Source organism: Epinephelus fuscoguttatus, linkage group LG2 (genome assembly GCF_011397635.1).
Source record: "Epinephelus fuscoguttatus linkage group LG2, E.fuscoguttatus.final_Chr_v1".
Lineage (NCBI taxonomy): Eukaryota > Metazoa > Chordata > Actinopteri > Perciformes > Serranidae > Epinephelus > Epinephelus fuscoguttatus.
Genome location: NC_064753.1, coordinates 50,071,229 through 50,094,931, shown reverse-complemented (window position 1 = coordinate 50,094,931; position 23,703 = coordinate 50,071,229). Strand labels below are relative to the sequence as shown.

The 23,703-nt window shown below is 42.1% G+C and overlaps 2 protein-coding genes across 4 annotated transcripts in view; one reads left to right on the top strand and one right to left on the bottom strand.

Moving 5' to 3' along the window:
- Window positions 1-14,513, bottom strand: part of LOC125881171 (tetraspanin-18-like) — a 58,436-nt gene extending 43,923 nt beyond the window's left edge. For both annotated transcript variants that reach the window (XM_049564202.1, XM_049564211.1), the window contains exon 1: window positions 14,307-14,513. The gene's annotated coding sequence lies outside the window, so the exon portion shown is untranslated. The remainder of the gene's footprint in view (window positions 1-14,306) is intronic.
- Window positions 1-23,703, top strand: part of LOC125880938 (dynein regulatory complex protein 1-like) — a 480,097-nt gene that overhangs the window by 38,667 nt on the left and 417,727 nt on the right. The window lies entirely within an intron of this gene.

Genomic DNA, 23,703 nt, shown 5'->3' with positions numbered 1-23,703 from the left:
AAATCCTGAGTGCAGAGCTGATCTTCTGTTTGCGTGTCGGCCTGTTTGTCTGTGGGACAGCTCTGCACTAACATGACCAACTTCTTCATATTTATCACAGACTGATATTTACTGAAGAAGGAAAGATATCTGTCAGCTGTGATTGGTTGGTTCTTGTCACGTGACATGAGTTGCACACTGCTGGACTCCAAAAGTTGGACTCTGTTTGTCTCAGGGCACAGCCATCGCGCCCTGAAAAATAGGCGCTTGGGAATGTGTGAGTGCCGTGACGGTGTCACTCGCGTTTGAGCGCGCCTTCAGTGTGTGTACATTTAAATCAATGAATACAAGGGCAGAAAAATGCAGCATGTGTACGGACCCTGAGGCCTTTACACACCGGGAGCCTGACAAATAAATGACTTAAAAATACAAAATACTCACCTGCAAATATTTTGCATCAAAACTATCAGTGTAAAAGCTCAACAGCTGCAAGGAAAATCATTACAAAAAGAAAGAAAAGAAAATCATCACGTCTCTTTTTTACCACTAAACTCATCATCATCATCATCATCATCATCAACAGTTTGATTGCTTTGCTGTCTACTGGACTATCCTAACTGACTATGAATGGCTTGATGCCAGTGGTGCGATGTTGCTCACCATTTTGAGCTAAACTTTCATCAGGCGCTGTGTTTCTATTTCTATTCTGTCGCTTGCTCGGAACACACCCAGTGTTTCTACATGTTCCATTAGCCCAGCACCTGCCAATGTGTGCTCACCTTCTTTCTCTGATACTGTAATCTGAATTATCCACAGAGGTCTCTTCCTCTGCTAAACAAACAGACCAGCTGATTTAAACTGGTAAAAACACTGAATTAAACAGTTTCATGAAAAAAATTTTCCAGTGCTCCTCGATGCAGAGGGGCTCAGACTATAGTGGCTGATACCAAAACATAAAAATGTGAATGTCCCGATCTAGAGCCAGAGTTTGGTTTGTCCACTCTGGGCTACTGTAGAAACATGCTGTGCAACATGATGATCTCTGTAGACGAGGACCTGCTCCCTGTGGAGATATAAACGTCTCATTCTGAGGTAACGAAAACACAATGATTCTCTTTTTTAGCTGATTAGACACTAAAGAAAACAAACTGATTATATTATATTCCATTTCTGCCAACATGTCCCTCTAAATCCTTCACATTGGAGCGTTAAGAGTTCCTTATCAAAAATGTTTGAGGTTATTATATTAAAAGATTAAAACTGACATATCATTTTGAGATATCTGAAACTCCCAAATATCAACACTGGTTTAAAAAATACGACAGACATTAACACACTGAGGTTTTCGTGTTCTCGTTTGTTGTCAGTTAAACCAGGTTTAATATATTCTTGTGTTTGATCATGTTTTGGAGCGAGCTTCCTTCCTCTTCATCTCTGCTGCTAGCTTGGGAGCTAGAGGGTAAGAGTAAGAGTCATGTGACCAGAGACCAAAGAAGAAACGTTGATCCAAATTGAACCAAGTCAAGTTTTTTAACTTATAGCTCAAAAAGTTTTTCAATCTGTACAATATACGACACACTCCATCCTTAGACCTTTAATTTGGAAGAGGAAAAACACAAGAGACAGATGCAAGGTCACAGTGACTCTGACCTTTGACCACCAAAATCTAATCAGACCATCGCTGCGTCCAGGTGAACGCTGTGCCAAATTTGAAAAAATCCTCTTGGGGTGTTTTTGAGATATTGTGTTCACAAGGAAGGGATGGATGGACAACCTGAAAACATAATCCCTGCGGCCACGGCTATCACCGGTGTGGTGGCATAAAACCTGTCATCCCGTGCAGATGATGCAGCTCTGTCAAACACAAGGCTCATGACTCACAGATGTGGAGGACCTTCCAAATCTGTTGACAGCAGCTGCTGCCCACACAGCAAGAAGCCCTTCTCCCTGTTTCTTACATTCTTTACTTCCTCAGTGTGAGAAACAAAATCATATTCATGTGCAGATGAGGTGAGATGGTGACTAATCCTGCACCAGCTGAACGTTTTCGGAGAGGACCTGAATAACTGTTTTCATCTCTCGAGTGTTTAACGATCAGTTTGAAATGCAGATTCGAGCTCCATCAAACGCACCTGAACTCAAAGTGATGAGCGCAGGTTCAAAGCAGACGCCTGCTCCTGCCTTTTTAATGTGTGCATCATCAGATTCACAGTTGACAACATTATCGCTCCTGTGCACATTACAGTGAGAGCAGCAGAGGGAAAGTTAGTGCAAGGACTCACTCTTAAAATACAGAAAACGATCTGCTATTAAAACTCCATCAAAGTTGTGCCTGAAATCTGCAGGGGTGTGAAAAACCCACAACACAATGGAGCCAGAAAATCAAGTACTCCAGCACACACTGAAGAGCTGGTGTCAAACTAAAAGTTGTTATCTGATTGCTCTAAAACCCAAAGAGCAGCTTTACTCCTGATGGAAGACGTGATGAAAAGAGAATTACTCCCAACACTGCAGCACCTCAGAGCCACCGGAGAGCGCTGAGCTGTCAGCCGCTCGACGACAAACCAAACCTTAAAAAGATGAAAGTAAAAACATGGAGCTCACAGAGGTAGACACCAAATCCTCCAGAGAGCCAATTACACTCGAACCCCGAGAGGTGGATGCCGAGGCGGAGAGAGGGAGGCGTCCACTCTCCTCAGACAGCTGAGGGCCCTGCACACCCGAGACAACTCCTCTTTATTAAGTGGAGTCAATGCAGCAGGTGCGATTAAAAGCTGCCGTCCATGCAGATGATCCAACTCACCACAAAGTGAAGCGCCTGTCGGAGCAGGACCACACATGCAGCAGGCTCCTCTCGCTGTAACGGCCTCACAGTGTAAAAGAAACATCACCTTCATCACAGCTGAGACCATCTGGTTCAGATTTGAGAGAACAAACTGAAGAATACAGTCTGCTGGTTTCTCTCAGTGGCCGCATTCAGACTCTGCTCTGAATTACCAGCCTCCACGTGTTAAAGAGTGTGTACGAGTGGCTCGCTGCCAAAAGCTCTGGTGATTTAGCCACTGCGTTACAGCTGCACCACTTCTTTTGTATTTAATAAAGCATTGAGTCGTGGCAGAGAGCACTAAGAGCTGCCACGCTGCATTCAGGGTCTGATGTAATGTTGGATTTTATGGTTAAATTGCAAATTCTTTGATTCAAATGGCCCCAAATCAGCCTCTGAAGCTGAGAGACTTCTGATCCACATCTGAGCATCAGTAAACATGTCAAGTCTGATATTTCCAATCATAAAATATTCCACCAGCTACAACGGCTTGTCTTTCATATACTCACCTCTCAATCAGAATCAGAATCAAAATACTTTACTGATCCCCGGGAGGGACACTGTGGTTCATTACAGAGGCTCTGGTATAAAGTGTAGAGAATAATACAAGTAGAAATAAGAAGTATAGGTATGAAATATGTAATATATAAACATGTTCCTTATCACCGTTCCTGTGGATCAGGACAGGATCTCAATTTAGGGACCATAGACTTGCGTCTCTGCTCTATGCAGATGATGTGGTTCTGTTGGCTTCGTCACACCGTGACCTCCAGCATGACCTGGGGCGGTTTGAGTGTGAAGCAGTCAGGATGAGAGTCAGCACCTCCAAATCTGAGGCTATGGTTCTCTGCTGGAAAACTGTGGATTACTTCAAGAGAAGGAGTTCAGGTATCTCTGAGTGTTGTTCATGAGTGAGGGTAGAATGGAGTGTGAGATGGATCGGCTGTTTGGTGCGGCATCTGCAGTGATGCAGGAGCTGCACCTGTCCATCGTGGTTCAGAGGGAGCTGAGCTGGATGGCAAAGCTTTCAATTTCCTGGTCCATCTCCGTCCCAACCCTCACCTATGGTCATGAGCTCTGGGTAGTGACTGAAAGAATGAGGTCACAGATACAAGCGTCTGAAATGAGTTTCCTCTGCAGGGTGTCTGGGCTCAGCCTTAGAGATAGGGGGAGGAGTCAGACATCCAGAGGGAGCTTGGAGTAGAGCCGCTGCTCCTTCATGTTGAGGTGGTTCAACATCTGATCAGGATCCTCCTGGTCCAGCTGGTAGGAGGCCCCGGGGCAGACCCAGAACACACTGGAGGGATTATAGATCTCATCTGGTCTGACACCTCGGGGTCCTCCAGGAGGAGCTGGAAAGCGTCTCAGGGGAGAGGGACGACTGGGGGACGTCTCTCAAGTATTGTGCTCAGCCTGCTGCTACGGCGACCTGACCCCCGATAAATGGATGAAAATGGATGGATGGATGAAATATGTTAACATGCTATAACCCCCCCGCAGGTCTTCAGAGGAACAAAGAGTCTCAGTTTTTCCTTGTAAAAAGTTTACTGTTATTAAATGTTTGTCCTGTGTCATTAACAGTCCTCTACCGTCGCTGCTGAATATTTAAATCTCATATTAATGTTTTTTTTTTTTATTAATAATGTCACTTGCCTACATTTGTTTATTCAAATGTAATATCTCCTTTTTGTGTTTATATCCATTTATATTTCCCATTCCTAATTTATTGTGAAGCTCTTTGTAACACAGAAGTTTATGTTAAATATCTAAAATATAACTTTCACACAACTTCAGTTAACATGTTCTCAGTGAATGTTTCGTCTGGTTGACTGACACAGAAACTCAAAACGAGTTTTTGACAAAGGAAAACAAGAAAAGCTCTGTTGGTGTTGTGACCGAGCAGAGCTCAGGGTGCAGGTCGCTCTGTGGAGGTCTGACCATCTGCTCCTCAATTCACTCAGTTTAATCTGGTTAGAAACCTCTGAAAGAGCGTCATGTGTCCGCAGTGTGTTTGAGGAGAAAAGGTCGAGTTAAAGGCTCCTAATTAAATCAACACATCAGGGAAACGACCTTCTTCCTTCCTCCTCTCTGCCAGATCCAGTCATTACCAAAAAAATGTATCATTGGCAGACAGAAATCTGACGAGTCACCATGATTAAAGAAAATTATCTGCTGCACAAAATTCGTACTTTTATTTTTTCTTGAGAGATACTGGTTACTTTCACTTCTTCAAACAAAATCTGAGAAGTAAAAATCACACTTTGGTTCAGCTAATAACTGTGTCCACATCATTTTAAGAAATTACAAGATTAAAAAAAAATTGGTTAAGACAAATAGATCAAATTGAAGTTTCAAAGCGTCCTCTGGACAAAACCAAGAATTAACCAACTATCTTCTTTAAATCTGTTGATTTATTTCTAATTAATAAATTGATAAATCTTTAAATGTCATAATCTAATTTTAAAAATGACCATCACAATTTTCCCAGAATCCAAAGTGTCATCTTTCAGCTGCCTGTTTTGTCTAATTTCCAAACATTAATACATTTATACATTTATTATTTAACAATTAACTGATTATCAAAACAGCTGCAAATTGACGATGCAAATTCTCTGCATCGTCAATTTGTTAATATATTTTTTTTTTAATAATACATTTATTGTTTAAGGTATGAAATGTTAGAGAATGGTCACCATCTTTGAGATTTCCTTGAGCCCAAGGTAATGATTTCCAAAAAGCTAATGTTGTCTGACAAATTTTCTGTAAACGAAGCAGAGCTGAAACAATTAGTCAATTATTGATCCGGTTTCTTTAAAGTCAAAGTTAAAGTTTTCTCTGTTTAGTATCTTTGTTAAATACCATCTTTGGATATACAGACATCACCTCGGGCTCTGGAAACATATAACAGACATTTTTCACAACGGTCTGACATTTTTATAGACTAAACACATAATCGATGAATTAAGAAAACAATTATAGATTAACTGATGAGGATAATGATCATTATTTCGAGCCCTGCAATCATTTTCTTCTTCACACTAAAACCAATCAATGTGTTTTAATTCCTTCTGCTTTAACAAAACTGAGCCTGATATTCAGTATTTCCCTCAGACGTCTCAGGTCTCTAACTGTCAGAGCTCGACCTCAGTCTAACCAGCAGCCCCCCCCCCCTCCGTTCACCCCCGAGACTCTCTGAATAGGAAGTAAAGTAACAGGCAGCCCCGGCAGATCGCTCCCCCTGAGCCTCGTCAGTCCTTTTGTCCGGCTGCAGCAGCCATGCTGAGATCCACAAATAGACTAAGTGCCTCAGTGCTGCACATGAAGAGAAGGGACAGATGGACCTGTGGTTCCCCCTCGCCACAACGCCTGTCGACGTCCTCCGGAGACTCGACCTGAACTCTGAGGATGTGGAGGTGGAGCGACCGCAGAGTCAAGAAAAACAAGACTCAAATCAGAACTTGTGGCTGAACTGTACTTGAGAAGGCTTCGTCCCAACGCAGCTGTTTTTAAAGATCAGTTTGCCTTTACTTAACAGCCAGGAGACAGAGACAGGAAACATGGGGACAGAAAGAGGCACCGCATGTAACAGAGGGCCTTCGTCCAGGAATCGAACCGTGGATAAATTACCAGGGACACACACCTATAAATGTCCTTCATAACCAAATGAACTGAAACCAGCAGTTACACACATTTAATGATTAGTAATTGTTTAAATTCTTTATTGAGCAACAAGCCTCAGAGTCCACACATGCCGGCTGCACATGCTCACAGTGACAATGTTAATACGCTGATGTTGGCAGTGTTCACTGTTTTTACCACTAGCATGTGCAGGTTTTTTAAGTACAGGAACACCTGCTAAAAAGTTTCCATTGCCAGTAGACTAGATGAGTATGTCATGGTTGAAGTCGCAGTCAGGCTGGAAAACAGGTGAGTAAACAGTAGAAAGCAGCATGGAGACCTGTGAAAGTGTTACGGTTGTTACTTTTAATATCGCTGCCTAATTCAGTCTCTCTTTCAAACTCTGCGGACTAAATCTGGATCGATGTTCGAGCACTTCTTGGATGGAGACGGACAGTATTGTGTAGCAGCATGTCGTCACATCTCACTGGTTAAAGAGCTGAAAATTGTACGTCCACCTGCTCCTTGGTCATCTTCAGCCTGCTAAACAGACTCAGAGTGGTGACTCAGCATTTTTTGTGCATATGTAGACACTCAAAGAAAAGTCAGACTCCTCTGAAGTTCAACTTCAAGTTCGTGGTGCGGTTCACTTAACCTGTGCCTTGTGAACACAAAGCGCTCCAGGTTCACTTTGCTCTTGTTGTATTCAGCCCTCTGGATCACATGCTGTTGAACACTTGAAAAAACAGACAAAACCACAGCGGTCTGTAACGCTTGCAAGGGCGCAGGACGAGGAGTAGTTTGGTCCATGAAGATACTGCACGTCTCCAGATGTGGAACGTAGAACACATCAAGCAGCAACAGTCTGCAGCACAGACACACTGAGGCTTTTCCGACAGCGAGACGCTTCATAACTTCACTGCAGCGCCACGTCAAAGTAAAAACTAAACTACATCAGTATATATTATATACAGGCTATAGTGTGAACAGGAGGAGGACTCATCAGAGCTGAAGCTGACCAGAAAGAGAACTGACAATGACTGTGTTTACAAGGGCTTTAGTATCCTGGTTTTGATTGGGTTTTTTAAGTATCCTGTTTTTGTGTTTTGCATGTAAACACCATATCCTGATTTCAGAAACTGGGTTATGCCCTATTCCCGGTTTCAAGAAACCTAGTTTTGCCACCTGGAGTACTCCAATAGAAGCCGGGATACTGGAGCATGTATATGCCTTATCCCGGTCTCTGACGGCTGCCCGCTGTGTGCGCAGGCACCAGAGTGACGCACCAGATATACAAGCAACATGGCAGCAACAAGAGCTTCCCATTTTTGGAGCAACGAAGAGACTGAATTTTGCCTGAAAATGATGAAAGAACTCAACATAACTACGTGTTTAGACTCCATGAGAACGATCCTATCCCACCAGTCACAGCTACGTATTTTCATCCACTGTTGCCTTGTACTGCGTGGTGGCAGTGACAGCCGAATACCTATCAAAGTTGGTGACGTATTCAATATTTGTTGTCGCTCTCTCCTCCCATTGCTGAAGATGAAGTGGATGAGCCATAGCTGTAATGTGACGTGAGTATTTACAAACACCAAGCCCGCTAGGAGCCACAGAGGTCTCATTTTTGTCTTACTTCTAAATATAATAAACATATCACATTTCCCGCTCAATCTGTTGTAAACAAAAGACGTAACACACACCTGCGCAGATAGGATGCAGTGATCAGAAAACGGGTCCTGGTATTTATCACGTATACCGGGATATGAATAACCGGGTTTCTCTGTGTTCCATGTAAACATCATATCCCGGATATGCTCAAAGCCGGGATACTAAAGACCTTGTAAACACAGTCAGTGTGAACACAAAAAGAACTGAGTCCCTTTTCTGTTGGTCCACTTTAAGAGGACTGAGTTTGGTTTGTTTTAAAAGGACTTCATGTGAAAACACCCTCAGCGTAAGGTCGTCATTAGACCAAGCAGGGCAAACAAAACACTAACAAACCAGCAGTCCACTATTGTTGTTTTTTTCAATGCTTGCTCATCACACAAAGCATCAACAGGCATTCATGATTTGAGAAGATGACATCATCATTTTCCAAAGGCTCTGTTTTGCACATCCACGCAGAGAAACAGAAAAACGAGTGATGATAAATCCTCACTTTAGAGGGTTTAAGGTCCCTTAAACAGCGTTTGTTTGAACAAGAGGCCCAAACATGGAGGAAAATATTGTTTAAAAAACAACTGGATCCATAAAGACAGAGCCAGCATGTCAGCAACACTGGCAGAATGTGACACTGGAAAGTCTCAGCTGTAAAGAGGCAACATGTAAAGTATGCAAAGCTTTAGTATCACGGTTCATATATGGTGCACAGTGGTATCAGATCAGTACTTGGTATTGGCTGATTCACAGTAGCTGGAGGCTAAAATGCCATCAGGACATCTTTGTTCTGATGCTGCAGATCGAAGGCATCACATTGAGCTCTGGGGGCTTTCAAAGATCTTTTTTTATTTTCTGACATTTTATCGACTAAACGTTTCATTATTTTATAAAAAGTAAACAACAGATTGAGCAGTAATGAACACAGTCTGCAGTGTCGGCCCTACAGCAGCCACCACACAACTAAACGGACCCACAAACACTCAGTGAATCAGCAGCAGAGTGAATTTCGTGCGGCTTCTCCCTCGTTCGCCTCATTATGTGAACATATAAGACATGTACCACGTCTCTCTCTGGCACCGCTGATGATCCTGTTCTGAGCGTTATATTTCATGCAGATGGCGTGTGTTTATGTGCCAAACTCATTTATACAAAATGCAGAGAAGAGTTCACACAGAAAATATAAAGCGTCTCTGGGTGACGGTCTGGCAGCTGACGCTCGCAGCAGAAAAACAAAATGATGGAGAGGGTCAGTGAACGTGTTGCACAGACGCACGAGGTGTGAAAGTACCAACAAGCAGCCAAATGCTGTTTAGATACTCGACCGGTCGCAACAGCAGTTAATCAACTCTCGTTTGGAGATTTTTATTTTGCTCTATAAATAAAGCTGGCGGCGGGTTTGTCAACAGAGGAGGTGGAAACATTTACCATCACACAGACGGCCCTGAAACTGCTCTGAAACTGCTCCCAACACTCCGGCTGTCTGTGCTGCTTTACTGTGACTCAGTTTACTTCTTCACAGGACTCTGCAGTCACACTCAGTGGTGGAAATACACAAGTTTTATAGTTTATTATATTTATATTTACTGAAACTACTGCAGTCTCTGAGTCTGACCCACACAGGCTTTTAAGGGCTGGTATTAATGAGAGTGTTACGATTGATCACATTATTTGGGCCGATATTCATTTTTGACCATAAACAAAATGATAAGTCGATTAATCAATTTGTCGATCAAATGAAAATTAATCTGAAACTATCTTGACTTGACATTTTTTACAGAAAACACATCTTAATTCTTACTTCTCTGATGTAAAGATTTGCTCCTTTTCTCTGTCTGACGTGACAGTGAAGTGACTTTCTTCAGGTTTTAATCAGCTGGTCGGACAAGACGATTAACTTGCAGACGTCCCCCTCTGCAGGGCTCTCACACATTTTCATGGACAAAATTTCCAAACTTTTCCATGACTTTTCAAGGACCCATAAAAAAAGATTTGCCCAGCAATTTTAAACAAAGCAGATTCAAACTTCATTCAGACTCCAGCTGGTTCACATGAAGGGAGAGACGGACCCACGGGGAAAATGACGAAGCGTATGTGACGGTAAATAAGCGAGGCATGTTAGAGCTGCGTTCTGTCGACAGCTACTGAAAATTAATTTGCTCTTATGTCACATGACATGGAAGGTTAACTACGGACGATTATTGTAACAATATCATTAAACGACAAAGCTCCATAACTTTTCCAGGCCTGGAAAATGCGATTGTGAAGTTCCATGACTTTTCCTGGTTTTCCATGACCGTGGGAACTCTGCCTCTGGGTTTTGGGAAATCTTGAGGGCACTTTTCACAATTTTCTGACCAAACAACTAAACGTGTGAATAACCAGAGGATCCACAAATGATATTATCACGATACATATGATACAATATTATTGCGATATGCTGAGTGTTGTGATAAAATATTGTGCGATTTATTACCAGTTTTCAACTGTAAATTATGTCGCCTATGGAAAGCTTTGGCAACATCTTTGCAGAATGTTTCTAGTGAGCTGAAAAACCAATTAATTTACGTATTGTTTTTTGGTTTTTAAGTGAAACTAATCTAGCTGCCAAATGTTCCCAGCATCTGGCTGGTGGCTGTTGCTAATTTACAACCCTGCAAACAACTCATATATAGATAAATAGATAAAATAATTAGCAGATTAATTTATAGAGAAAATAATCATACATTGCAGCCCTGCATAACATGTACATAACATTTACATAACATTGTCTGTGTACAACTGTGACATTGTTCAGCCTGGACGTCCGAGGCTTCGGCCCCTGATGTTTTATTTAAGGCTGTCAAGCTATTTAAAAAATGAAGCTAATAATCACTCTGTGATTGTTTTACCTAAATTAATCACATACATCAAGTGTTTAAAAACATTTCAGTTTTAATGGATGTTGTCAGATGTGTCGTAGTAAAGCTGCTGGATGTTGGACACAGTTGTCCCCCTGTCCTCGACCACCCAAACTGGTCTGCAGTCCATTCTGTGAGGGAGTTAGTGAGTGAGTCACAGGTAGACTGACTCAGTCTGAACACCTGGTCCAGTGTGGCGTGACGAGGCTGGCTGCTAGCGTTAGCATCAGAGGCTGTGCTAGCTCAGACCTCCCGGTTCGCTGCTAAAGTCTTTGTGTTGAGGTGATATTTCAGACTGAAGTTCTCCGATGGTATGAAAATCCCTTCCTGCAGAACCTGCAGAGAACCCTGCTCCTATCAACAGCTCAATCTGGGTGTTGTTTAAATGTAAATGTTCCGTTCACGAGGCAGAGCAGCGTCGTCTCGTCTGCCAAAGACACGGTGGCCTTCAGTGACACACCGGGTCAAAGGGCACCATGGAACACAATTAATCAGTGTTCATTTTTTAACACGTTATTTTTTCTGTGATTAATTAATTGAAATTATCACATTATTCTGACAGCCCTAACAACTAGTTTAATCTATAATACATCGTCATGTATTATTAATCTGAGTCATCAAAGTAACTATAGCAGACAAATAAATGTAGTAAAATAAAAAGTATAACAGCATAAAATGGAAATACACAATAACAAGCACCTCAGAATTCACTTAAATGTGCAATATGTCATTTTCTGCCGCTAGGGGTCTCAAACCAAAACAATAACAGAAAACGGAGTTGGATGACGTCATGAAGTAGCGTGGGATCATGGGAGGTGTAGTCATGTAACAGATACAGATCTTAGCTTTACAGTTAGCGATGGCTTCTCCCTCTCTGCTGCTCTCTCTTGCTCAGTGCGTCTTATGTTTAGCTATTCCTCTGCCTCTTTTATAAATGCAGTTCATTTACCGGCATCAGCTCAGCATTATAGAAACCTATCGTTAGATGTTGTGGTTAGCCGCTGGCCAGAGCGCTGGTGCCCCGGCGGGCAGCAGTGCTTGCAATACACTGGTGGAAATGATTAATATTTCGATAACATCAGCCAGATGTTTGCTTACCTGTCTAGTGAGGTCGGCGTTGAATTGTAGTCCTAGATTTTCACGAAGCTCTCTCCATCTCGGAAAGGCCACACCAATATTTATCCTTGATTTAGCTCTCTTCTTATCCCAAATTCTTCTGGGATCGCTTGGTTGACCCGTTGTTTACCGGGACAGCTTCAGTGTCAGAAGGTGCAGCAACCGTCAATGCATAATCGTGATCCATGACGAGTTAGCTTAGCCTAGCAACAGTAACGTTCATTCTCTGACATCTCATCCGGTCTGCTTCTTCTTCTTCTCCTTCATTTAATGGCTATGGTAACTGGAGTTACGTCGCCATTGACATGCGACCTAATGACACGGTCCGTAACTTTTTCATATTTATCTGGGTTTGAAAAATTGTTGGAAAAATTTCTGATAATCAAAGTACACAACTAAACAAAATATATAATATTGGTTTAGTCGTTTTTAGACATTTTTATGTGGGAAAAACTACATGTTATACCTTTAATCTTAATAAAAGCAGGTGCAAAGTGTTCTGTTTATACTCAACACTAATTCCCAACAACTACTCATATTTATGACATCACAAGTCATAATCAATCTGAAAACAAACAGCTTTTAAGGATTAATATGATGCCAGAGTGCATAAAGAAGCGTCAGAATACAGCCCAAAATACAAAAGACCCTAGAGAGAGTCCCCCTTCAGAGGTCCAGGCTGAGACCCCAACGTCCTCAAATCGTGGATACGCCCCTGCTCTACAGGTACAGATCTCAAAATGGTGCAGAGAGTCTGGATGTGCAGCACAGAGACAAAACCAAGACACTGCACAGAGATCACACGGTGCAGTCACATACGTGTTTTCAGACATTAGAAAGGAAAGAAAAGGAGCAAAGCGACAAAAGCATCAAACACAATCACGTCACCACTGAGTCTGACCGCACTCACAGATCACTCACAAAACCATTGACTGTGCAGCACTGGAAACAATCTAAAGAGGTACTAATTAAATGTCTCTGCTTCTTCTTTTTGGCTTTTGTGACAAACTCAAACATTAAAATTAAACAACCTTCTGTTTTCAGTATCAGAGCATCAGGAAATGTTTAGATGAGCCATTTAATGCAACGTTAACTCTCTGATGTCATCGCAGTTTGTACAGTCACTTTCAGCTTCAGCCAGTGGTGTGAGGGAGTTATGACAGACCTCACTGCACACTATCATGCATGTATTGTCTCCACACAAATAGAGAGCTTCCACTGGACAACAGCAAATTACATACTACCCAGCAATCATCACTGCATATCTGACAAACACATTAAACTATGTAAGAAATGAATCATTTAGCTTAATAGTTTTTATAGTATATTTACAGATTTTATAGCGTATGTAGATAAAGCATGTGTTTGTTTAAGATAGCTACTGAATGATAAAATAAAATAAAACCATGTCACAGATGGCTTTGCCTTTCTGAGGCAATGGCACCATATTAAAATGAATACTATCCATATGCAGTATTTCCAAGGTGGCACTCTGAATCACCTGCAAGGGCCCGATCTCTGCCCGGCCCCTCCACCTCAGGGGCCCGTGTGCACTCACACTGCCTGTACTGTCTGTATCTACGCCCCTGACTGCAGCCAAATCACAAATCAAACACTGTGACATGTAACGTTTGATACATACAGGTTTATGCCAGAGGCTGATATCGGCCAATAATATCAGTTAGTCTGATTTATTGATCAGGTTCAATAGTTTATTTGACTAACAGAAATATAATTTGATTTATGAACATAAAATTAAAACATTCATAGACAACAGTTTGAGTTTTGTCTCCGTTCACACACATTAAAGAATGAAGTTAAATTCAGTAAAGCCACAGGAGACACCAAACTGAGGTTCATTTTTTATTCACAACTTTAAGTTATTTATCTTCAGATACTTTAACACCACAAAGGTTCAGCTAGTATGAACTTTTCTTCTACTAAATTAGCCTTGTTCATATTAATGTTTTTATTGTAATGATAGGCCTATTTTACTCTGTCGCTGTTATAAACCAAAAGTTTTAACGGTCACAACTCAACACTGAACTGAATATCATAAAGTTGGAGAATACTGCTTTAAATTAATAAATTTAAGGTCGTTTTACAGAGTAACTGATGATGATGAGGCTGTGGGTTTAATGTGTGATAACTAACCTTCATCATGAGACTCAATCAGACCTGTAACGTTTAAAATAAGTGTAACTCACCGCTGACAGATGAGCTGCTGCTGTTTCCTCCTGAATGTCTCTTTATTCACGGCTGTAGAAGTTTGAACAGTTTCCTCCGGACAAACTAATAAATCCAACAAACTCCTCTCACCAACATTTACTCCTCTCTCCTCCTGCAGCTGCAGCAGCACAGTCTGTCTTCACTGCTCGGTGTGTGAGGCTGTGAGCTGCTGCTGGGAGCGTTTACGTTCCCATTTAAACCGACCGTCAAGACAGACATGAACTACACACCGACTTCCGGTCCAGAATGTCAGAATAAAATCACTTCCGGAAAAGATGTCACTCAAATATTTTAGTTGGGTAAACGTAGCAATAACATTTTGAAGAAAAGTAAATAAATAAACTAAAATTATTATTATCATTATTAATATTATTATTATTATTATTAGTTTACAAATAAACTTTATTACAAACAAAAATCCTAAATTCAAGATTGTATTTCTTAAATACTGACAGCAAAAACTTTATTTACTTTTTGGGCAGAATGGTCTGTTTCAGACCGTTACATAGATTCTTCATCAACCATTGTTTGTTCAATGAAAACTGAGCATTAAGTTCTTTCACAGCAACGCCCTGAATTTACATTTGTACGGGCTGGAAGGACAGACGATGTATGATAACAGTTACAGTAAAATTATGAAATAAACCCATAGGAATACACTGACAGCTATGTCTGTCAAGAATGATAGAGAGCAATAAATACCGTAAGATGACAAGAGTTAAAAGAAGGATATACACTGTAACTCCATCCATCCATGACACAGCACACTGGTCACTGGCCACTCCAGGTGTGTCGTGGGATTTTGTGATAACCACACATTATTATTGCAATATTAAACTGGACCTGTACAAAAAGTTAGGAATGAATTTCTAATTGACTGTATCAGTATGTTGTGCGCACCCATTTCCTAATAAAGAGACAACTTTAGCTAAAAAGTGAAATTCAGTTTAATTCAATTCAAAAGAACTTCACAGGGAACCTTTTTGTCACCATTCACGTGTGTGACACATCAAAGGCTCTGATTGGCAGCCAGTGTGAGGGATGGTAACAGTTAAAAGGAGAAAGCCGTGAGTGGGACGATGGATCGTTTTACTGTACGGAGCAAATTACAACAAAGCTCCAAAGAAGACGACCGACCACTGAAAGATAAGAGGAAAAAAAAACCTGGAATCAGAGCTATCTGTCTTATCTTTTCTCATTTTTATTGTCTTGTGGTGATAAGAGTGATACCACACGTTATAGAAGCTGTTGTGCACAGATATAAATTCAGGTGCATCTGAGACTTTGGCTCAACCTTTAGTGTGCGATGGGCACAAAACGTTTGAAAACCACTGTACTACACAGATGAGTTGTGTTCACTTGACACAAAAACTCATCTCTTCTGAGGTTGGCATCATTTCTTAATGTTAAATCAACATTTTTTTTTTTAGTTTTGAGTTAATTTGATTAAAATTTATAAAACTGATTTCATCTAATTAGTTTACAACAAAAACAACAAAAACAAAAATGACTCGCAGCATGTAAAACATTAACGTCAAAAATTACAGACAGAGATGCAACAACTTCCAACAAATGTTTAAAAAGTATTTATGATTTTTGTGAATTGAATACATTATTCCTCTGTTGTAAAAAATGCTGCTATATTTGGTCAAAGAGCTCATTATAGGCCCGTTTCCACTGAAGAAGTTCCTGGTACTATTTGGGGGGCAGGAACTACTACAGGAACGTCCTCTCGCTCGGCCCTCTCAACCGCCGTGTCTCCACTGAGACAGCGGAGTAGGAGGAAGGTTCCTGTAAAGTTACCGGGCTCTGGATGTGACGTAATCGTTGTGCGACCATTTTGGCTGGGGCGACGTAGTGGTGTAGGGACGCTGTTAGCTGTTAGCCGATAGCGGTGTCTGTAATAACTCACTAAACTCACAAAGTGGCCTGTGAATTGTTTTTTTTTTTTTTCCCAGCGGATGTCTTAGTTACAACATGATTGAGCTAACTGGAGTAGTTTCATGTCGTTTCCGACAACCGGAGGCTTTTAACAGATGACGTCCTGATGTTAGCTTTGCTGCTGCTGTTAGCTGTCCCCGTCAGCTGCAGCCACTGATGCTTTCTAGACATCGTGATTTCCCAAAACTGAATAAATACCACACATAGCAACACAAAACTGCTTTGCTAGCTCAATCATGTTGTAACTAAGATATCCGGTTATTGAGTTTTTTTTACATGGCGGAGGAAGCTATATGAACGAGCTAACCCTCGTCTGCTGAGTTTTAAAAATGCCGGCTATTTTGTTGCTTTCTGTTGACGTCACATCCCTCCTTGAGTATATCCAATCAGCACCAAGTAAACCCCAAGCCCCAGCCAGGAGTCTTTCGGGGCCGTTCTTAGTACCTACTCCGAGGCAGGGACTTGTTTAGCCCCTGTAAAAGTTCCGGGGGTGGTTCCTGCGGTGGAGACACGCACCAACGGCCCCGGCCCCGTAAAATTACCCCGAAGTTCCTGCGGTGGAAACGGGCCTTATGACTTGTTAGGACTCGAAACACAGTGTAGGGCTTGGGACTTGACCTGGCACTTGAGCGCGAAGACTTGAGACTACTTGTGACTTGCAAAACAATGACTTGCTCCTTCCTCTGCATCAATAATATGTAGGTACATTATTCTGAAATGGGCTATTCTGCATACCTTTGGCACTTTAAACACGTTTTGATGCTGAAACTTTTGTTTGTTTAAGTAACATTTTGAACAAAGCAGTTTCACTTGTAAAAGAGTATTTCTACACTGTGGTAAAAATGTAAAAATGAAATATCTCAGTATTTTTCCACCACTGACTGTGGGTACTAATGAAGGCTTCAGGTTCTGACGAGAAGGTAGAATGGAGGGAATAAAAATGACGATATTTCTGGTTCTGCTGCATCGATTTCTATCCTAACAAAAGAAAAAGTCTGTTGTCTGATGGTGTAACAGGAGTGTAAAACTCTGCCCTGAGCAGACGTCTAATCAACCTGAATAACTCTAGAACCACCTGTGCCTTTAAGTATTCTGTTCTGAGTCTTTGACGTGAAACAGTCGCTCATCATTTTCACTTCTCCTCTGCCATCATGATTCATAAAGTCGTCCCTGTTAAAGCATCAGGTCAGAAATATTAAAACTACAAAGTATATCCTCTGCAGAACTGGTGCTCAGTTTGCCCTTCTCCTCTCCTCATGTTGAATCTGCTCTCCACTCAGAGAAGTATGCTAATCTGCAGCAGCTAAATGTGGGAAGCCATCACTCACACACTGCATGAAAACAACTGAAGAATATAAAATGAGGGCCGAGATAAAAAGGATGACACATCCAGTCCTCCCTTCTCTCCACTCATGCGAGCTCCGTGTTTCCACCGACGCTGGATTCGCTCTAATTGACTGCTGCAGATGTATCTGATGGGCCGGTGCAGCCGTGATGCCTCTGGGCAAGGTGACCTACTCCTGTTTGATCATTAGAGGCTTTCATCAAGCTGCTCCACGCTGCTCCGTTTGTTTGGATCCTTTCTGGAGTTTAATCCACCATCATTTTACAGACCAAAACAAAACAGAAGAAATGCAAAATGAACAGTCCTCAGCAGACAGAGAGGAGACTGTGTTATCCAGGAAACTGAGTGGAGACTCTTTTACATGGAAAAAGTTCCTGTTACATGGAGCTGCAGAACAGGTGAACAGGAAGGAGACAAAAAGATATTTATTGCAGAGCACGGGGCAACACATTCGTCACATGCCCACGTTTGGTCATGGACTTTCCACGTCCACATATGACGTCCAAGGTACCCTGGGTGTGTTGGTTGTTGACGTTCTGGGACGCCGTGTCAACTTCAGCCTGTTACATGCATTGTCTGTTTTCAAAATACACTTCTGTTTTCACAGGAAATGTACAGTTTGCATACAGTCTCTTTCAAAATAAAAGCGTCGGTACAACACCGTAAGTTGACGCACACATAGTTGGGTTTAGGAAAAAAGAACAGGGTTTGGCTTTACAATCTTACGCCAGATTTCCACTGGATGCGTGTCCGTTGCGGAACGGCAGCGCTGGTTATCCGCTGTGTGCTCCCCCGTCCGTCAATACCCACCGGCTGTGTTTGCTGTGCGGTGCGGTGCAGCTCTGCCGGAAGACATCTCAGTGCACCTCCAGGATTAACATCTCCTCGTCCATGGTGTCAACGGGATGAAATGACATCTGAAAACCTCTGACCTGTTGACTTCAGGCCTGCCTCCACCCATTATGTAGTTTTCAAGGTGCAGTGCAGGGAAATATGATCCACCGTAAACACTGCGTATTTTATTTTGAAAATTAACCGGATGTTTTATTTTGTTTCTGTGCACGACTTCCTGCCCCGAACAATCTGTGCTGTGATAAATTGCAAAAATAGAAATCCTGCGTATCTGTTGCAGAGGGCTCCAGAGTGCCAGAGCTGAGACGGAGCTGGAACGCAACAGCTGGTGGAAACACACACATTGACTAGAACTGAATCCTATCGGCTCTGCTGCCGTGCCAGAGCGGAGATGCAACCAACACGCATCTGGTAGAAATAGGCCATTACAGGAAGTGAACGCCGGCCTCCTGGGTGAAAGTTGGTGGTTGTTGGACCCGTCCCGTCCACCACCCCTCCCACCTCTCCACTCCACCCAGACTTCCACCGCCTTGACTTTTGTTGTTGTCTCGTCACTGTTAAACAGTAATGGTGACCAGTTGTGTATCATGCCAACAGGAAAGGATGGCTGTTTTTTGTCGGTTAAAGTCACTGACCGAGCGAAGGATTTCAACGACTTCGGAGTGAGACTGGATTGCATGGCGAAGATGTGCTGTGGCTGAGGGGAAGCTCTGAGGAGACTGAAGAGGTTTTTACATCAGGGACCTGGGCCTGGATACGAGTACACACTTTGTTTGATTAATGTGAACACTGTGTGTCTTACCTGGGCATGGTTCATTGATCAGCAGCTGGGTCCACTTGAAAAGGTCTCACGGTTCGTGAGTACTTTGGTAACCTATGAAAGCAGGAGAGCTTGTTCTCGACATTGTCTCCAAAATACAAACACTGGCAGGAATAATGCGTAGCTCAACTCTGTTGTACAGGCTCAGGATCTTTGGATAAGAGCACTTTTCAAATCAATCGTACCTACCAAAAAACAAAAACGCACAGAGTACTGCAGTGTTCCAGGGCAGAGCAGCAGGGTTTGACCAGACGAGGGACAGAAAACAGGAACCAGAGTCAGAACAGGCAGGAGTACAAGAGAAATGGAGAACAGGATGAGTGCTGGGGAACCAGCGACATGAACTCCATGCAGAACAGAAGTGTAGCGACACAAACCAGCAGAGTGGAAGTAACAAGGCTGAGTATTTGTAGCAGCTTCATTACAGAGATGAGACACAGCTGGTTTGACACCTGCAGGCAATCACACCCACCCACCCACACACACACACACACACACACACACACACACACACACACACACACACACAGAGTGGCAGCAGGTTAGAGAATCACTCAGAACTTTTAAAATCCCTTTAAACATGTCAGTGTGAGTGAAATGGTCCTGCAGTGAATGTGTCACAGTGGGACTAACACACCCAGATCATGTGACTCCTGCATGTATACAGTCAATCAGACCCAAACTGGCCGAGGCACTCTGAGCATGCTCCACAGTTTCCGCCCCGGGCTTTGACCCGGAAGTCCAATAGCATTAAATGTGTAAGAGAAGAAGAAGCCGGTAACAACATGGAGAAATCTACATCCAGAGCCGTGACTTTTTGGACGGACCAAATGTACAGAGCTGTAAAGTTGTCCACCATGGTAGCAGTTAGCTGCTAGCTAACCGTAGCTAACTTGTTTGTCCATTGTTTGGTCTGTGACGTAATAGGTCAACAGGAAAAAGGTCCAATACTAACAACATGTTTTATTGACTGAAAAAGATATTTTGGAATTCTGTTTTTAAATTGACAGACTGACAGAGGCTGTTTTTCTGGCCTCAGAGGAGAAACAGAATTTGTTTCTGAAATAAATCTTCAGCCTCAGCTTTTTAAAAAGATCATCAACCTGAGGTTTAAAAAAAATGCAGAGGTATTTGTAAGAGGTGACAGCCTCTACCTTATCTCCTACAGCAGTAAGAACATCAGGAGTGTTTATAGGCTTCTTCCAACTATCAGAGAAATGCATGACCTTCGATTTATCATCATTTAAAACCAGCTTTAGTTGTGAAAGCTGAATCTGGAAACGTTTAAGACAGCCTGCAATATGGCCACAGCCTCTGTGATGGAAAAGCAGGCACAATATGCATCACTGTGTCACCGCCATAAAAATGAAAATTGGCGCCAGCCATGTTTTGACCAAGACTATTAATATAAATTGAAAATAACAGTGGATCTAACACAGAACCCTGGTGTACACCGTTACAAGTGTTGAGCCAGTTGGAGTTGTAGCAGATTTGCAGCAGGTTTACCTGTGATAACACAAGCTAATTTGGTGTAAAAGGAATAAAAGTCTGTGTGTCTTGTTTCTTTGTAGGAGAGGTGGTGGAGGTGGTGAAATCCACCCGTGCCTCCATTAGACTATTATGAAATCTTACTGTAAGTTTATTTTGTTTTTATTAAATAAAAAATCTTATTTTTTAATTCAATGAATACAAGTGGAGCCTTATTAATATGTCTGCCTCATTTTATTTGTTTAAATGTTATTTTTGTGTGTACACTTAGATGTAAATCACTTTAATCTGCACTGTAAGTCTGAAAGATGCAACATAAATAAAGATTTTAATGATTTCTTCCTTTGCTTTGTGAAATCAACATCACTGGTTCCCTCTGTAAAACACATCATGTTTCAACATCCCAGCAGGGTATTTTTGTGTGAAGGAGTTTTTAGGCTACATCCCACACAGCTGAGTGTAAGTGCAGAGAAGTGTTGTCATCCTCCTGCTGCGGAGCTGTGAACACCTCTGTTTCCTTCACTGACACAAGAACACCATCTGGCAGAATATGTGGAGGACACCGGGGAGCGTGAGTCCGTTCAGGGACAGCCATGAAGACAAGTCAAACCCCACCACCTTCTCCATGTGTGGTCCGACGCACAGCCACATTTTTCTTTTTTTTTTTTCTTTTTTACTTCTCCCCTCAAACACAGATGAACAGTTTAGTTTTCTGCCGGGCCTGCAGAGGTTTAGAGAGCGGGAGGGTGATTTTTAAATAATGCAGCAGACTTTCCGCTCTCACAGCGGGTGAGAAAGCCAGTCACAGCGGGGAAACCATAACACATCTCTAGGATTTATCTCAGCTTATAACCATTGTGCCTCCTCTGGAAGAACAAAGGCTGCAGACGCCTCTTTATACACAGACTGCAACATTTTGTTGTTCACAAAATACTTCCAGGATAAAAAAGAAATTTGAATATTGGTTAAATGCTTTTCAACCATGACACTAAAATCAGATGCAAATGTTTCCAAAAACAGATTTAGTTTCAGATAAAAGGTAAAAAAAAAAAAAAAAAACGGGTGCAGGTAACAAGTATTTTTTTAAAGCTAAAGCACTGTTTCCAAACCAGGGCTGCTTCTGAAGACTTCATGATCCATGGATACATCACTGCTTGTCTTTATTAAACTGTGTCGTGTATGGTGTCCTTGAGTGCTTTGAAAGGTTCCTATAAATAAAATGCATTATTATTATTATTATTATTATTATTATTAAGAGACAGCAATATGTGGGAAGACGGTGGAGTAGTTTTTTAAAATAAGAAATATATAAACATATGCATATTTGTGTTTAGGAGAGAAATAAATGCACAAATAAGATGTTGTTTTCCACTGGTTTGGTGTGCGGCTCTTAATACTACAACACCCACGAATCTACTCAACTCAGCTCAACTCAACTCAAATTTAATTGTAAAGCACATTTAAAAACAACTCTCGTTGACCAAAGTGCTGGGCAAAAGGAATATAATGCTAAAAAGAAAAGGAACGTAGGGGTGACATAACTGTCAGGTACACAGCTCACACATTTAGAGACACAACACACACAGGCAGCATCAGGGAAAACCACATCAGGGGGACACAAACGCTAATGAATAAAAGTAGGTTTTGAGCCTGAACTCAAATGATTCAATGGTGGGGGCCTGTGAAGAGTCTGGCAGTGGTGTTCTGAACCAGCTGGAGGCAGGACAAAGAGGACTGACTGATACCAGTGTACAGAGAGTTACAGAAGTCCAAACGGGAGGAGATGAGAGCGTGGGTGACTGTCTGCAGGTCTTTGAGGGAGAGAAATGGCTTGACTTTGGAAATGGTGCAGAGTTGAAAAAAGGTGGCTTTTACTACTGCATTTATTTGTTTGTCAAATTTAAAGGCAGAGTCAAGTTTCACTCCAAGATTTCTGACACGGGGTTTAACATAGGTAGAGAGGCTACTGAGCTGGTCAGAAATCCCTCTAATGGAGTCGGGGAGGACAACTTCTGATTTGCCCTCATTCAGCCGGAGGAAATTCAGTGCCATCCAGTTCTTTATGTCCTCGAGGTAGTTTATGAGACTGGACTTGTGGTTAGGCTTGATAGGGAGATACAGCTGTGTATCATCAGCATAGGGGTGGAAGGAGATGTTACCTTTTTTAATAATTTGGCCAAGAGGAAGCATGTACAACGAAAAGTGATTGGGCCTAAGACGGAGCCTTGAAGGACACCACAGGTCAGGTACCAGGTGAACACACAAGGGAAGCCAACACACCTGTGAGGAGCTGGATATAGGTAGGTTAGAATCTGCGAGAATTCGAAGAACCAGCAGTGATGATGACCACATGATGAGGTAATCCACAGTAGAGGAAATCAGCAGAGACAGCAGAACAGGTGAACTAGGGTGACCATATTTTGATTTCCAAAAAAGAGGACACTCGGCCGGCCACGACATAGCCTACTTAAATGATACTCGCAGTTTACTCAAAGATGCCTTATAATTTTAAAATATTTAAAATTTATATGTATGGATAGAAAATTCAGTTATATTGCAAAATAATATCTCTCAAAGACAGAAATTCAGATAGGCCCCAATAGGGGACACATAGACAAACTAGAGTGTGGCGATCCGAGCCCGACGGTACCCGACGGTACCTGACAGGTCGTTCCGGGTTCGGTCAAAAATATAGCTATAAATTGTATTTGGGCTCGGGTCAGACTCGATCAGCTTTCAGTGAAAATGTAGTGTAAAAATAAATAAAATCCTATTGTCTGTCCTGTTTATTGCTTGGACACTGTTATTTACATGACAACACCTGAACATAACACACACAGACACATTGGCTGTTTGTTTCTACCTCTCTCCTCTCTGGAAGTCTCGGACCTCCAGCCGCCCGCCTCCGCCTTGATTAAACGCTGAAAAT